We start from the raw sequence: 16,272 nt of genomic DNA, 5'->3' as shown, positions 1-16,272 counted from the left end.
CAGATTCTGGGGGGTCTTCTCTCTATTGGCTCATAACAGAACAGACTGCAGTCCAGGTATGTCACCATGGACATCTGCTCTAGTCTCACTGTTTTCTGTTTGTTTTATTTTATTACGTTTGTCTTCCTCTGAATACATTTCTGGGTCACTGACATATGGGAGCAGATTCTGAGTGCTGGTTGAATAATAATCCACTGACTAACTGACTGGTTGATTGATTGGTTTATTTAACTGTGATATGTTGTCGGAACATTTTACTATTTTATTTTGTGGGCCTAATTTGTGGGGTCAATATTAAGCTACTTGGCTGTAAGGGAATGCAGTGAGAAGCAGTCTATAAAAGGCTAGTGCTGAGAATCACTTAGCACTGGCACTCTCCAGGAAGATATGAAGTTATTAGTGTGACTGTAAATATATATTTGTCAGTTATTTCCAAGGTAATTTGAAATAAAGTGCAGGTTCTGGTCGGTATGAGAGGTCACCCCTCTGGTCCACGTGGGATGAACCTGCTCTACCCTTGCCCTCTGTCGTCATGGAGACAGGAGGGCAGACCGCATAGACGGGTTGGTTGTTTAGCAACAAACCGACTGTTGTGCAACTATATTAAGATATAAAATACTGTACTGTCTTTGGGAATACCATGTTCTATATCTATGGCAGACAGTACCACTGACTGGCCAGCAGAGGGGATCCTTGTTTGGGGCATCATACTGGTCTGGAGCTTTCTGACTGACTGGAAGACCAAGCAAACAAAAAAGCCAAACAATGTAATTAACTTTTAATAAAATTGATAAAGAAATTAACAAAAGTGTTTTGTCATCAATTTTTTAAAACGTTTTTCAGACATTGTTAGACTAGGGGTTTCTATTGGTTTTAGACTATTACATGACTGAAATGACAGTGGAACCATACAGTATTTGTATTGATATGATAACCTCTTCACTGGGTTGGGATTAAAAAGGAATGGAGACATACATCAGTGGTTTCAATTTTTTTATGGGTTACTATTATACTATTTATCAATTTCTGATGCTTAATCTGCATGGATCATGCTGTGTACCCAATACATATAACATTTGTAAAAAAAATATCAGTGTCCCCACTACAACAAAGAAATAATTTTGTCCTTGAAACATTTCATTGCAATACTGTAGAATTCCATTGGAATTCATATCCTCCATATGGAGGAATGCCCCTTCTGCGGAGTGCCAGTATGGTGGCCGATGGCGTCAAAGCCTCTAATTGGCCATTTTACATATCAGAAAACCAGGGTTTATACACATCATTACGTGTACCACAGGATGCTGCTGAGGAGAGAATGGCTCATAATGGCCGGAACGGCAAATGCAATGGCATCAAACCCCTGGAAACCATGTGTTTGATATATTTAATACCATGCAACTTATTCCGCTCCAGCCATTACCACAAACCTGTTCTCTCCAATTAAGGTGCCACCAACCTCCTGTGGCTTGTACCCCTATCCTCACATCTTTAATAGAATGTCTCATTTTCCCTTAGGTCTATGGGCCCGATGCTGTTTCAGGCATTGCTTTTATTCTGTGCTAGAATCAATGGCTCACATTTTTCACAGAACTACTTATTTTCTCTCCAGAGAGAACTACTGAGCTGGCATGGTTGAACTATACCTCTCCGTCCATGATCATGCATCTTGGCCAATTTCAAGGAACAAGATATCATGCATTAAAAAAGTATTATGCACATTTCTGGTCTTTTTCCCACTAATTTGTATTTTGACCAATCACAGACCTTTTCACAGATCTTTTGCAGAGCTGATCTAATTGGTCAAAATACAAATTAGTGAAAGAAGATCAGAATTGGGCTGCCTGTCTGAACGCAGCGATAATGTACCTGTCAATCTCATTTCCCAGAAAAGTAGTCCCTCTCACATGCTACTACTTGCTTCTGTTGTCAAATGTATTCATTTATTGAGCCACCTTTTAAATATCATTTTTTAATTCACAAAATAACCCTTCTATATTCTTATTGCCAAAAAATGAACAGAATATTTACATTAAACAGTAAAGTCATAAGCAAGATGGCTGCATTACTGCGCGAAATAGTGGCATCCTGGTAAAATGACGCAAACCATAGTTTACGTTCAGTGAAGTAGTAATACGGTTCCCATCCACACGCTGTAGCGCCAGCTCCCGCCTGACTGTCTGCGTAAAGCTCGGTGAATCTCAAGTGGACCGAGAGGAACTGGTTCAGTAAAGTAAGTAGCTACATTCATAAAATACTCGCTATTAGTTTTAAAACGTTATTAGCGTCTTTAGTGAACGTGCACATATGATTTCTTTCGTAGCGTTCTCTTTTGTTGTTGTTCCTTGACTCGGGCTGTGATTGCCTGGCGCTTTCCTTCCTGTGTCTTGGGGTTCGGCTCTCGGACATGTCTCTGTTAGACAAATCTGCATGCGTCAGGAGAAAGGAGACTAGAGAGGAAATTGAGTACTATAGTAGGTATGCGTTTTGTTTACCGTTTAGCATTATGCTCAGGTTGGATACAGTTCGATGGCTTTAATGCTTTACCAATTTGTTAAAAAATATATATAAAAAATCATTCACACTGGCCCCCTTGCCCTGTCGCTCTCTCTTTTCTTCCTCTCGTCTGCAATGCCGTTTGTTTCTGGACTTGAAGCAACATGAACAGAGGACACCTGGGCTGTTTTAAAGACAATCACCTTTATGCAGTATCTAGGTATGTGTGTCTCTGTGTGTACACACGTAGAGACGTTACCCTCTCTTTCCCTGCGGGAAACAATGCGCCCAGTGTGTCTCTGCAGCACAGCTGGACACAACTGTGTGTTGAGGCGAGGAGCAACTTTGCTCCGCCACGCTAGACCTGGACCGGCGGCGCAGCTCTACTATTAATTGACGCCTTAATTCAAACACATGACTTGTGTCGAGATCTACGGCTCCTCTGAGTGCTCGAGATGCTTGTCTGTATGTCTATGGCTACCTGACAGTGTCACTGCTCCATGAGCCCACAGGCGATCATATCGAGACACATACAGCTCAATATTCTCTGGCCACTGATGTGCTTTAGTGATGTGTCTTCAGCAACCATAGTATTGGGTAACGTAGTATTGAGCAATTTAGGATAATTTTTAGTGTTTACGTTACGTCGCCATAAGGACCTAGACTTCTGTTTGACAATAATATAACAGCTTACTGATTTGCTGGTTAGTCGCTGGACGCTATCCCCTGCTGCTGGTCCACTGCAATAATTGGACCGATGCACATGCATTAACATGGGTGTATTTGCTTTATTGCTTAGCCACTATATTCTGCTATCAGCTTGTACATTGGCTAATATAGTCCTGCACTGTTGTGATTAGATGACCATGCAATCTACGTTTGTCTGGCTTTATCTGTATGCCTGCATCTGCAGTCCTCATCCGTGAATGCGATGTGTATGATTCGCCGCTCGCATATGGCTTTTGTTCCGGCGGCAGAAAAATACAGCGCACAGCTTGCTCTGAAGTCAGCGTCTCCCTCCAGGCAGAGAGAGAGATCTATTATTAGCTGTCCTGTACTCGCTCATCTGCCCATCTCTCTGCCTCTCAATTTGTGCTCTCGCTCACTACATCCCCTCCCTGGCCACTGTCTGAATCTCAGGTGGTGATTTTCGCCTGTCTTTGGCGGAGGTGGAGTGCAACCCTAATTAMGGTTGATATGATGCAATGTTAACGTGACATCACTTTAGCGGCCGGTCCTTGCTGTTCTGCCGCCCTAGGCAAGACCAAAAAATGCAGTCCTACAAAACTAGAATAGTCCCAGTATGCAAAATGACGTGTAAAATATGCAGTGTCGATTTTAGCATGTAAATCTTGGTGGGGCAAACTCAATAATTTGTTATGTTCATGCATGCCAGCAAGCCACAACACTAAACAATACATGAATTTCACTGTAACAGTGACAAACTGTGCCCACAAACAGTTGGGACAGCTTTATGTATGCCCTAACAGCAGAGCTTTATTTTCAGCACCATGGAGTGAATTCTTACTGTGGCTACACCTGGCTATCAGTAGCTGATATAGCTACTTTCTTAAACAAATGTGGTTTCTACTGACAATTGAGTTGTACAAACTATGGCATAAGGGGACGACGAGCGGATAAGAGGTCATCCGTAATTTCGATTAAGACATTCTTAAGTGAGCTAGGACAGACATAGTATATATAACTATTTGTTCAGCACTTTTGAAATGTACAGTGACATTCAGAACATGTGCCATTCTTAGAGTATTCTCCATGTACACCAAGTCAGAACGTAGCAAATAAAGGGGGCATATAAGCAGACAGCGAAAGCTCTTACAATATTCTGTGATTACATTTCTCTAAAACAGGCTATAGGCTACATGTGTGTTGGCTATACACCAKCACTTCAGCGAGCATGCCTTTCTAATCGACCTGTCCTGGGTATCCTGGAAGAATATTGACCTCATTCTGTCAGTAGATGCCTGGTTATTCTATAAAAGTGCTTTCCTCACCATCTTAAATAAGCATGCCCCATTCAAAAAATGTAGAACTAAGAACAGATATAGCCCTTGGTTCACTCCAGACCTGACTGCCCTTGACCAGCACAAACATCCTGTGGCGTACTGCATTAGCATCGTATAGCCCCCGCAATATGCAACTTTTCAGGGAAGTTAGGAACCAATATACACAGGCAGTTAGGAAAGCAAAGGCTATCTTTTTTCAAACAGAAATTTGCATCCTGTAGCACAAACTCCAAAAAGTTCTGGGACACAAGTCCATGGAGAATAAGAGCACCTCCTCCCAGCTGCCCARTGCACTGAGGCAAGGAAACACTGTCACCACCGATCAAGCTACAATAATCGAGAATTTCAGTAAGTATTTTTCTACGGCTGGCCATGCTTTCCACCTGGCTACCCCTACCCCGGTCAACAGCTCTGCACCCCCCACAGCAACTTGCCCAAGCCTCCCCCATTTCTCCTTCGCCCAAATCCAGATAGCTGATGTTCTGAAAGAGCTGCAAAATCTGGACCCCTACAAATCAGCTGGGCTAGACAATCTGGACCCTCTCTTTCTAAAATTATCCGCTACAATTGTTGCAACCCCTATTACTAGCCTGTTCAARCTCTCTTTCGTATCGTCTGAGATCCCTAAAGATTGGAAAGCTGCTGCGGTCATCCCCCTCTCCAAAGGGGGTGACACTCTAGACCCAAACTGTTACAGACCTATATCTATCCTACCCTGCCTTTCTAAAGTCTTTGAAAGCCAAGTTAACAAACAGATCACRGACCATTTTGAATCCCACCGTACGTTCTCCACTATGCAATCTGATTATCAAGCTGGTCGTGGGTGTACCTCAGCCACGCTCAAGGTCCTAAACGATATCATAACCGCCATCGAGTAAAAGACAATACTGTACAATCCCCGCATTCTTATCGGCAGACTCAACAGCCTTGGTTTCTCAAATGACTGCCTCGCCTGGTTCACCAACTACTTCTCAGATAGAGTTCAGTGTGTCAAATCGGAGGGTCTGTTGTCCGGACCTCTGGCAGTCTCTATGGGGGTGCCACAGGGTTCAATTCTCGGGCCGACTCTTTTCTCTGTATACATCAATGTCGCTCTTGCTGCTGGTGATTCTCTGATCCACTTCTATGCAGATGACACCATTCTGTATACATCTGGCCCGTCTTTGGACACTGTGATAACAAACCTCCAGACGAGCTTCAATGCCATACAACACTCCTTTCATGGCCTCCAACGGCTCTTAAATGCAAGCAAAACTAAATGCATGCTCTTCAACCGATCGCTGCCTGCCCGTCTAGCAGCACTACTCTGGCGGTTCTGAATTAGAATATGTGGACAACTATAAATACCTAGGTGTCTGGTTAGACTGTAACCTCTCCTTCCAGACTCGCATTAAGCATCTCCAATCCAAAATTAAATCTAGAATCGGCTTCCTATTTCACAACAAAGCACCTTCACTCATGCTGCCAAACATACCCTCGTAAAACTGACTATCCTACTGATCCTTGACTTCGGCGATGTCATTTACAAAAGCCTCAAACTCTACTCAGCAAATTGGATGCAGTCTATCACAGTGCCATCCGTTTTTTGTCACCAAAGCCCCATATACTACCCACCATTGCGACCTGTATGCTCTCGTTGGCTGGCCCTTGCTTCATATTCGTCGTCAGACCCACTGGCTCCAGGTCATCTATACGTCTTTGCTAGGTAAAGCCCTGCCTTATCTCAGCTCACTGGTCACCATAGCAGCACCCACTCGTAGCACGCGCTCCAGCAGGTATATTTCACTGGTCATCCCCAAAGCCAACTCCTCCTTTGGCTGCATTTCCTTCCAGTTCTCTGCTGCCAATGACTGGAACGAATTGCAAAAATCACTGAAGCTGGAGACTCATATCTCCCTCACTAACTTTAAGCATCAGCTGTCAGAGCAGCTTATCGATCATTGCATCTGTACATAGCCCATCTGTAAATAGCCCACCCAACTACCTCATCCCCATATTGTTATTTGTTTTTCTCCTTTGCACCCCAGCATCTCTACTTGCACATTCATCTTCGGCACATCTATCACTCCAGTGTTTAATTGCTAAATTGTAATTATTTTGCCACTACGGCCTATTTATTGCCTTATCTCCCTAATCTTGCTTCATTTGCACACACTGTATATAGACTTTTCTATTGTGTTATTGACTGTACGTTTGTTTATTCCATGTGTAACTCTGTGTTGTTGTTTGTGTCGCACTGCTTTGCTTTATCTTGGCCAGGTCGCAGTTGTAAATGAGAACTTGTTCTCAACTAGCCTACCTGGTGAAATAAAAAWAAAATGCATATTACATCATTAATGCAGCTGCTTACAATACATTTTTGGACTCACCTTGTTGTGCTGTCCTCACTTGAACAGGAAGGTGGTGTGGTGGTCCTTCTTGTTGGCAAATTTTGTCACCAAACTTMATCAAAGTCTGTCATTCTCTGGATTTATAGTGCTTTCAAGACAACTGGAAACTCAGGAAAAAAACAAGGTTGAATCATGACGTCGGTGATCTTCAAGTCAGTCAGAGCTCTGGAAAGAGGCCCGAGTTCCTGACTTTTCCCAGTCGGAGCTCGTTTATTTTTCGTTTCTAGTTGTCTTGAACTCACTAGAGTCTGAGATTTCCGAGTTTAGTTGTTTTGAACACGGCAGCATGGCCAATGTATTCAACCTTTTCTGGCCCATGGTGTTGAGAGTTTATCCTTTTAAGCTTGTAAAAGAGACGCTTAAACCCAGACTTAAACCACACACCCACTCCAATGAATAGCAGGCTAGTGATTGCTTTGCAATGCTTGCAGTTAGTCACTGATTCCTTCTAAACCACTCATTTGCGGTTACCAACTTGTTATTTAATGTTTATGTCCAATGGCCGATGAGCACCGATACGTTTTATCTGTAATTTCTCTTCGATTGAAAAGGGTTTGCCAGTATATTGTCAACTTTATTCATTATGATGACTAAGATTTTGAAAGTATGAGGTTGACATGATCAGTCCAATCAAAGCTACTGTAGATATAACATGATTTGAAATCATTGTATCTGTGGCCAATGACCGTGAACCTTCTTTGATGTACACTTCTAATGTAACTTTATGGCAGCACCCAAGGAGCRTGAATTTTTTTTAGCTCTGCCCCTAGATTTCGAGCCCAACCACTAACGGATCAAATGGCCTAACCTAAATGGCGATCTCTCCTCCTAGATTTTGCGGTGACGTAGGGTCCCCATAAGTGACAGAATACTGAGCCAATCACGGCGCAACTAGAGAACATTACCAACCCCTACACTCCGTATTTTCCACTTGCTGCCCCACCCCCACAGAAAGCACTGAGCCAGGCTGAAACACCTGCATTTTGGAGCTGCCTTACTCAAGAAAGCAGAAAAGAGACCATGTTTGTATGTAACTTTATTAACTCAAAGATTTGTGTTTTAAATTGTTTGCAAACTGTTATATGACACGTATTAATGGKAAAATAATATTTAAAATATATTATTACATTTTTTTGCTAAACATGAATAACGTGTCGCCACAGACAAAATGTATTTTCCAGACATTGAAGTTCAATTTAGGCTCTGAATAAAAGGTGAAAATACATATTTTCCAGGATGTTGAAAAGGCGTATTTTCTGGACGTTGAAAATATGTATTTTCCAGATGTTGACATCAGGTCCATTTTCGGTTCTGAATGAAAGTTGATTTTTATTTATTTATAGATGCCTATGTTTGGACCAAATCAAGGCCTGTCCAGACCGGACAAAATCTGAACCAAACATAGACTCCTATGATTGGTTCAGAGTTTGTCTGAACCGGACCAAAAACCAATGTCCGTGGATGTGGAAATCAAGGCCGATCTGGACCGCACACACAAAATATGCATTTTTCAATGTCTTGGAAAATGTGTATTTTAAACGTATGGAAAATGTGTCTTCACCTTTCATTCAGAACCTAAATTGAACCTAACTTCAATGTCTGGAAAATACTTATTTTACACGTCTTTTCAATGTCATTTTGCTTACTGGGACTATTGTAGTTTTGCAGGGCCCGTTTTTGGGGTCTTGCTAGGGTATGCTGCAATGGAATTTTATGAAGGCCCATCCATGTAGTAGGTCCACCATTTGTAAAACAGGCTGTTGAATTAATTTTATTAGTCCTGATTCCTGTGACTATTCAGTTTGGCTATTTTAAGCTCTGAATATCAGCTACCCAACTTTATCAGGAGTTATCTTGAGCCTATTTGCAATGTTTACACAGCGGGAAATGCAGAAGTATTTAATTTTTCGCTATTATCAGCGTGTCACACTTGAAAGCACTGATCATGACAATTGAGTGAAACTCCCGGACAACAGTTGTGATTGTCCATTTTAGTTTGACCTGTCCTGTTTTTAGGATATGTTTGTTAACTTGACAAAGCATTTTTTATTTAATTGGGCACCATTTATGTTCGGCTATTTGATTGGAGAAACCTGCATGATGTAAAAAGTGTCCATCTCATTGCGTTGTCGTACATTTATCTCTAGCCTGTAGGCTACAGAAAAGGCCACATACTCTTTCTACCATAACCTATATCTGCGACATGATTTATGTTTATTTTTTGCCGGAACGTTGGTGGAGCGCAGCAGCAATGTCTCCAACAGCATCCTGGAGAGGAGTGCTGGGAATGGATAAGCAAAATATTTTGCACCCCTGCTTTTGACAAAGTGGGCACTGTTTATCACCGGGCGGCATCAGTGCTCACCGATAAGCCCATATGCCACTGGTCGTCATCCGTTGAGGAAACTCTTCCTTTGAAGTCAATGAAAGCTGCTTCACGTCCAGCGTCAAAGAATCGCGAGGTTCAATTCTTGATGGCTGACGCTCACATTGATTCTATCTTGTGAATTGAAATAATGAAATCAAGTTGATTTTGGTTGCATATGGCCTCGATTATACACCACTGGTTATTTTACTAAGATTTATGAAGTCAATAAGCTACTACTAGCTAGCTAGCCAGCTACATTGACTAGCTAGGTTCACATTGTAAACAAAATAAACTTTATTAATTGGAGAATAATTTAGTACAACCACTAGCAAAAATATGAGTATTTGTGGAAAACTGGACCAAAGCTATTGTACTTGCGCATAATCGATGAATGTGGTACATACAGTAGGGCACTGTTATTATTGGGGTTCTGTGTGTCCTGACTGCATGTGTGTTAGTACCTCTGCACATGCTATTTGTGGTAGTCGGTCATTGGCATTGCCGAGTGGCATTAGGTTTCAAGTTAGGTGTATTGCAGTGCAGAAAGCACTAGGCCAGCACAACCAGATCCCTCTAGGTACTGACTCACAAAGCTCAGGCACTGCATGATGCACATTGCTGTGTGTGTGTTTGTCTCTCCCCCCACTCTGAGTCGGTGTGTATAGAGTCCAGTGGTACATGGGGCAGGCCAGGGTATGTTTCTTCCTTTTGGACAGAGGTAGGCTTGGGCAACACCCCGGTATAAACAGTATATATCAAAATAGTTGGTATGATTTTTGCCTTGCGGGGGCTGCTGTGGTGCGTGCCAAGCTGCTGCTTATAACTTAAACTTAACTTATAGTAACTAAGAAATCTAAGATGTGTCAAATTAATTATATCCAGCTCAGGGATATGCATTTGGTTTGCTAAGTGGCTGGATGTGAAGATCAAGCTTCGTGGTTACAGCAGATACATTCAATCCCCTTCTGGATCAAGATCCAGGTATTTTATTTATTGCGCCCCTTGTGTGCACATTCGGTAATACCGTATACCCTGGTACGGTACAGAGACGGTATGACGGTATGGACATCTGGATGTCGCCCAACCCTAGGCAGAGGGACTTTGCACATATTGCTTGTTGCTGTAGCAAGAGACCAAATCACATTTTATTCGTAACATTACATTTACATTTTTACATTTAAGTCATTTAGCAGACGCTCTTATCCAGAGCGACTTACAAATTGGTGCATTCACCTTATGATATCCAGTGGAACAACCACTTTACAAAAGCTGTATCTAACTCTTTTAAGGGGGGCGGGAGTTAGAAGGATTTACTTTATCCTATCCTAGGTATTCCTTAAAGAGGTAGGGGTTTCAGGTGTCTCCGGAAGGTGGTGATTGACTCCGCTGACCTTGGCGTCGTTGAGGGAGTTTGTTCCACCATTGGGGTGCCAGAGCCAGCGAACAGTTTTGCTGGCTGAGCGGGAACTGTACTTCCTCAGAGGTAGGAGGGCGAGAGGCCAGAGGTGGATGAACGCAGTGCCCTTGTTTGGGTGTAGCCTGATCAGAGCCTGAAGGTACGGAGGTGCCGTTCCCCTCACAGCTCCGTAGGCAAGCACCATGGTCCTTGTAGCGGATGCGAGCTTCAACTGGAAGCCAGTGGAGAGAGCGGAGGAGCGGGGTGACGTGAGAGAACTTGGGAAAGTTGAACACCAGACGGGCTGCGCGCTGTTCTTGGATGAGTTGTAGGGGTTTAATGGCACAGGCAGGGAGCCCAGCAACAGCGAGTTGCAGTAATCCAGACGGGAGATGACAAGTGCCTGGATTAGGACCTGCGCCGCTTCCTGCGTGAGGCAGGGTCGTACTCTGCGAATGTTGTAGAGCATGAACCTACAGGAACGGCGGTCACCGCCTTGATGTTAGTTGAGAACGACAGGGTGTTGTCCAGGATCACGCCAAGTTCTTAGCACTCTGGGAGGAGGACACAATGGAGTTGTCAACCGTGATGGCGAGATCATGGAACGGCAGTCCTTCCCCGGGAGGAAAGAGCAGCTCCGTCTTGCCGAGGTTCAGCTTGAGGTGGTGATCCGTCATCCACACTGATATGTCTGCCAGACATGCAGAGATGCGATTCACCACCTGGTTATCAAGGCGGGAAAGGAGAAGATTAATTGTGTGTCGTCTGCATAGCAATGATAGGAGAGACCATGTGAGGATATGACAGAGCCAAGTGACTTGTTTATAGCGAGAATAGGAAAGGGCCTAGAACAGAGCCCTGGGACACTAGTGGTGAGAGCACGTGGTGCGGAGACAGATTCCGCCACGCCACCTGGTAGGAGCGACCTGTCAGGTAGGATGCAATCCAAGCGTGGGCCGCGCCGGAGATGCCCAGCTCGCGAGGTGGTGGAGAGGAGGATCTGATGGTTCACAGTATCAAAGGCAGCCGATAGGTCTAGAAGGATGAGAGCAGAGGAGAGAGAGTTAGCTTTAGCAGTGCGGAGCGCCTCCGTGACACAGAGAAGAGCAGTCTCAGTTGAATGACTAGTCTTGAAACCTGACTGATTTGGATCAAGAAGGTCATTCTGAGAGAGATAGCAGGAGAGCTGGCCAAGGACGGCACGTTCAAGAGTTTTGGAGAGAAAAGAAAGAAGGGATACTGGTCTGTAGTTGTTGACATCGGAGGGATCGAGTGTAGGTTTTTTCAGAAGGGGTGCAACTCTCGCTCTCTTGAAGACGGAAGGGACGTAGCCAGCGGTCAAGGATGAGTTGATGAGCGAGGTGAGGTAAGGGAGAAGGTCTCCGGAAATGGTCTGGAGAAGAGAGGAGGGGATAAGGTCAAGCGGGCAGGTTGTTGGGCGGCCGGCCGTCACAAGACGCGAGATTTCATCTGGAGAGAGAGGGGAGAAAGAGGTCAAAGCACAGGGTAGGGCAGTGTGAGCAGAACCAGCCGGTGTCGTTTGACTTAGCAAACGAGGATCGGATGTCGTCGACCTTCTTTTCAAAATGGTTGACGAAGTCATCAGCAGAGAGGGAGGAGGGGGGAGGAGGGGGAGGAGGATTCAGGAGGGAGGAGAAGGTGGCAAAGAGCTTCCTAGGGTTAGAGGCAGATGCTTGGAATTTAGAGTGGTAGAAAATTGGCTTTAGCAGCAGAGACAGAAGAGGAGAATGTAGAGAGGAGGGAGTGAAAGGATGCCAGGTCCGCAGGAGGCGAGTTTTCCTCCATTTCCGCTCGGCTGCCCGGAGCCCTGTTCTGTGAGCGCAATGAGTCGTCGAGCCACGGAGCAGGAGGGGAGGACCGAGCCGGCCTGGAGGATAGGGACATAGAGAGTCAAAGGATGCAGAAAGGGAGGAGAGGAGGGTTGAGGAGGCAGAATCAGGAGATAGGTTGGAGAAGGTTTGAGCAGAGGGAGGAGATGATAGGATGGAAGAGGAGAGAGTAGCGGGGGAGAGAGAGCGAAGGTTGGACGGCGCGATACCATCCGAGTAGGGGCAGTGTGGGAAGTGTTGGATGAGAGCGAGAGGGAAAAGGATACAAGTAGTGGTCGGAGACTTGGGGGGGAGTTGCAATGAGATTAGTGGAAGAACAGCATCTAGTAAAGATGAGGTCAAGCGTATTGCCTGCCTTGTGAGTAGGGGGGAAGGTGAGAGGGTGAGGTCAAAAGAGGAGAGGAGTGGAAAGAAGGAGGCAGAGAGGAATGAGTCAAAGGTAGACGTGGGAGGTTAAAGTCACCCAGAACTGTGAGAGGTGAGCCATCCTCAGGAAAGGAACTTATCCGGCGTCAAGCTCATGATGAACTCTCCAAGGGAACCTGGAGGGCGATAAATGATAAGGATGTTAAGCTTGAAAGGGCTGGTAACTGTGACAGCATGGAATTCAAAGGAGGCGATAGACAGATGGGTCAGGGGAGAAAGAGAGAATGTCCACTTGGGAGAGATGAGGATCCCAGTGCCACCACCCCGCTGACCAGAAGCTCTCGGGGTGTGCCGAGAAACACGTGGGCAGACGAGGAGAGAGCAGTAGGAGTAGCAGTGTTATCAGTGGTAATCCATGTTTCCGTCAGTGCCAAGAAGTCGAGGGACTGGAGGGAACATAGGCTGAGATGAACTCTGCCTTGTTGGCCGCAGATCGGCAGTTCCAGAGGCTGCCTGAGACCTGGAACTCCACGTGGGTCGTGCCACGCTGGGACCACCAGGTTAGAGTAGCAGCGGCACCGCGGTGTGAAGCGTTTGTATGGTCTGTGCAGAGAGGAGAGAACAGGGATAGACAGACACATAGTTGACAGGCTACAGAAGAGGCTACGCTAAGCAAAGGAGATTGGAATGACAAGTGGACTACACGTCTCGAATGTTCAGAAAGTTAAGCTTACGTTGCAAAAAATCTTATTGACTAAAATGATATAGTACTGCTGGCTGGTGAAATAGGCTAGCTAGCAGTGGCTGCTGTTGTTGACTTGTTTGAAAGTGTAGCTGGCTAGGTAACCTCTAACTGGCTAGGTAACCTCGACAATTACTCTAGACTACACAATTATCTTGGATACAAAGACGGCTATGTAGCCAGCTAAGATCAAACAAATCAAACTGTTGTACTGTAATGAAATGAAATGTAATACTACCTGTAATACTACCTGTGGAGCAAAGCGGAATGCAACTACTCGCTCCAAACCAAACCGGAAGTGCGTATCGTAGAGGGAGAGGCAATAGAAGTGTTGTTTCTTGTATTATTGTCTTTTGTGTCTTTAGAGGACTGCTTCACCTTAATGTCCCCTTTCCCTTTTCTTCTGTCCTTATTTTGTCCCTTCTTTGTCCCTTCTTCTCTTCTGCCAACTAGACACTCCTTGTTAGCTAGTTTCATGTTTCACATGTTAACATGTGCCGAATACAACAGGTGTAGACTTTACCGTGAAATGCTTACTTACAAGCCCTTAACCAACAATGCAGTTTTAAGAAAAATAAGAGTTAAGAAAATATAAACTAAAGTAAGGAAATGAAAAAACGAAAAGCGTAACAATAACGAGGCTATATACCGAGTCAATGTTGAGGTAATATGTACACCAGCAGAGTGGTGCTGGAGCCTGGAGGCGTTGCAGAACAGGGCCCCCAGAACAGAAAATAGGTGTTGCTCTGTTGCAGGCCAGAACCTGGACCACACGCTATATATGGATCTCAGAGTATAAGCAGATAGGACACTGGAGAGAGCCTACTAGTTTGCAGTGCAACAACACAAGATAGTGACATGATCTTCTCACAAAATGTTATTATAATTTGACAGGAAATATGCAACACCATTTTGAGACATGATTCTGCTTGTTTGCACCTACTTAAAGGTAGCCCATCTTCCAACTCTATTCTATTATTCAGGTTTTCCACCCTGCAAATTAAATAATAATTACCATACAGTCCCACCCTGGTCAGTCACACACAGGAAGCTGCTTCACTAATTATCCTACTGCAGAGACTCAATTAAATCCAGATTGAAATATACTGTATCTGATGCAGTGGTAATGATTTCTAATGAAAATTCATGGCCATACTGTATTTGTCCGCCCAGACTTGTCAGAGTGATTCGGACGGATCTGGAGCAGCTGAGTGAAAGACAACAACAGGAGGGGTTGACCTGAGCTCTGCTGTTTGTTGATCTGGGAGGGCATGTATGGGAGGGAGCAGGGAGCCACTCTAGAGAAGGTGATAACATGGTAAATGAGTTAAGACACTACTGTACCAGGACAGTGATACAGTCTGATACACAGGCCAGGCCACTGTGATAATAAGTCCATAAATAGGGTCAGGAGTGTAACCCTGACCACATGGCATGAGAGAAATCTCTGGTCCTACTGTAAAACTCCTGGCCCTAATCCTCAAAACTGCCCCGTGGGAACACTGGGGCTCGCATTCATTCTGTGGCTTATAAACTAAATAAAACATCACACAACAGATTACACACTAGTCTACCACAACATATCTACAATCCAGAATCCATAATACAGCAGTATAACAATGTTAGTGTACCGGTGTGTAGAGTGTATGCTAGCATGCGTGTGTGTGCCTCTCTTCACAGTCCTCGCTGTTCCATAAGGTGTAGTTTTATCCACTTGTTTTGTTCTTCACATGTTACTGGTTGCATGAGTTACTTGATGTGGAATATAGTTCCATGTAGCTATGGCTCTATGTAGRACTGTGCGCCTCCCATAGTCTGTTTGGGACTTGTGGACTGTGAAGAGACCTCTGGTGGCATGTCTTGTGGGGTATGCATGGGTGTCCGAGTTGCGTGCTAGTCGTTTGAACAGAAAGCTCAGTTCTTTCAACATATCAGTACCTCTCACAAAGACAGGTAGTGATGCAGACAATCTCTCCTCAACTTTGAGCTTAGAGGGATTGAGATGCATGTTATTGAAGTTAACTCTCTCGTGTACATTTAAGYCCTAGCTGTGCTGCTCTGTTCTGGGCCAACTATAATTTGCCTATGTCCCTGTTTGTGGCACTGGACCATATGACTGGGCAGTAGTTCAGGTGGGACAAAACTAATTTGATTTGTTGATAACAATGTCAAGGAAGCAGAGCAGCGCTTTACAGACCTCTCCCCATCTTCGCTACTGTTGCATCAATATGTTTTGACCATGACAGTTTTACAATACAGGGATGTACCAAGCAGTTTAGTCTCCTCAACTTGCTCAATTTCCACATTATTCATTACAATATATATTTTTTGAGGTTTAGTGGATGATTTGTCCCAAATAAAATGCTTTTTGTTTTTAAACTAGTCCTAAATATTTCATTTCTTGCCACCGATTCTAAAACTGACTGCAGCTCTTCTGTTGCAGTGATTTCACTTGCTGTGGTAGCTGACGTGTATAGTGTTTCAGCATATATAGACACACAGGCCTAACTCAGTGCCGGTGGCAGGACATTAGTAAAGATTGACAAAAGTAAGTGGCCTAGCCAGGGTCCGACAGAAGGGTCTGTGTTGATTCTGGTGGCTCCCCGTTAGCGCAGAGACAACCCCTCTGTTGGTCGGGGA

The 16,272-nt window shown here is 44.5% G+C and overlaps 1 protein-coding gene across 2 annotated transcripts in view; it reads left to right on the top strand.

Moving 5' to 3' along the window:
- Nucleotides 1-2,117: 2,117 nt before the first annotated feature.
- Nucleotides 2,118-16,272, top strand: part of LOC111975718 (uncharacterized protein C1orf21 homolog) — a 32,346-nt gene continuing 18,191 nt past the window's right edge. The window contains exon 1 of one of the 2 annotated variants that reach the window (XM_024004259.2): nucleotides 2,118-2,233. The gene's annotated coding sequence lies outside the window, so the exon portion shown is untranslated. The remainder of the gene's footprint in view (nucleotides 2,234-16,272) is intronic. The other variant, XM_024004260.2, reaches the window with a different exon arrangement.

The sequence above is a fragment of the Salvelinus sp. IW2-2015 genome, linkage group LG16 (assembly GCF_002910315.2).
Source record: "Salvelinus sp. IW2-2015 linkage group LG16, ASM291031v2, whole genome shotgun sequence".
Classification (NCBI taxonomy): Eukaryota; Metazoa; Chordata; class Actinopteri; order Salmoniformes; family Salmonidae; genus Salvelinus; species Salvelinus sp. IW2-2015.
The sequence above is the reverse complement of the archived record's forward strand: the minus strand, read 5'-3'. Positions and strand labels throughout refer to the sequence as shown.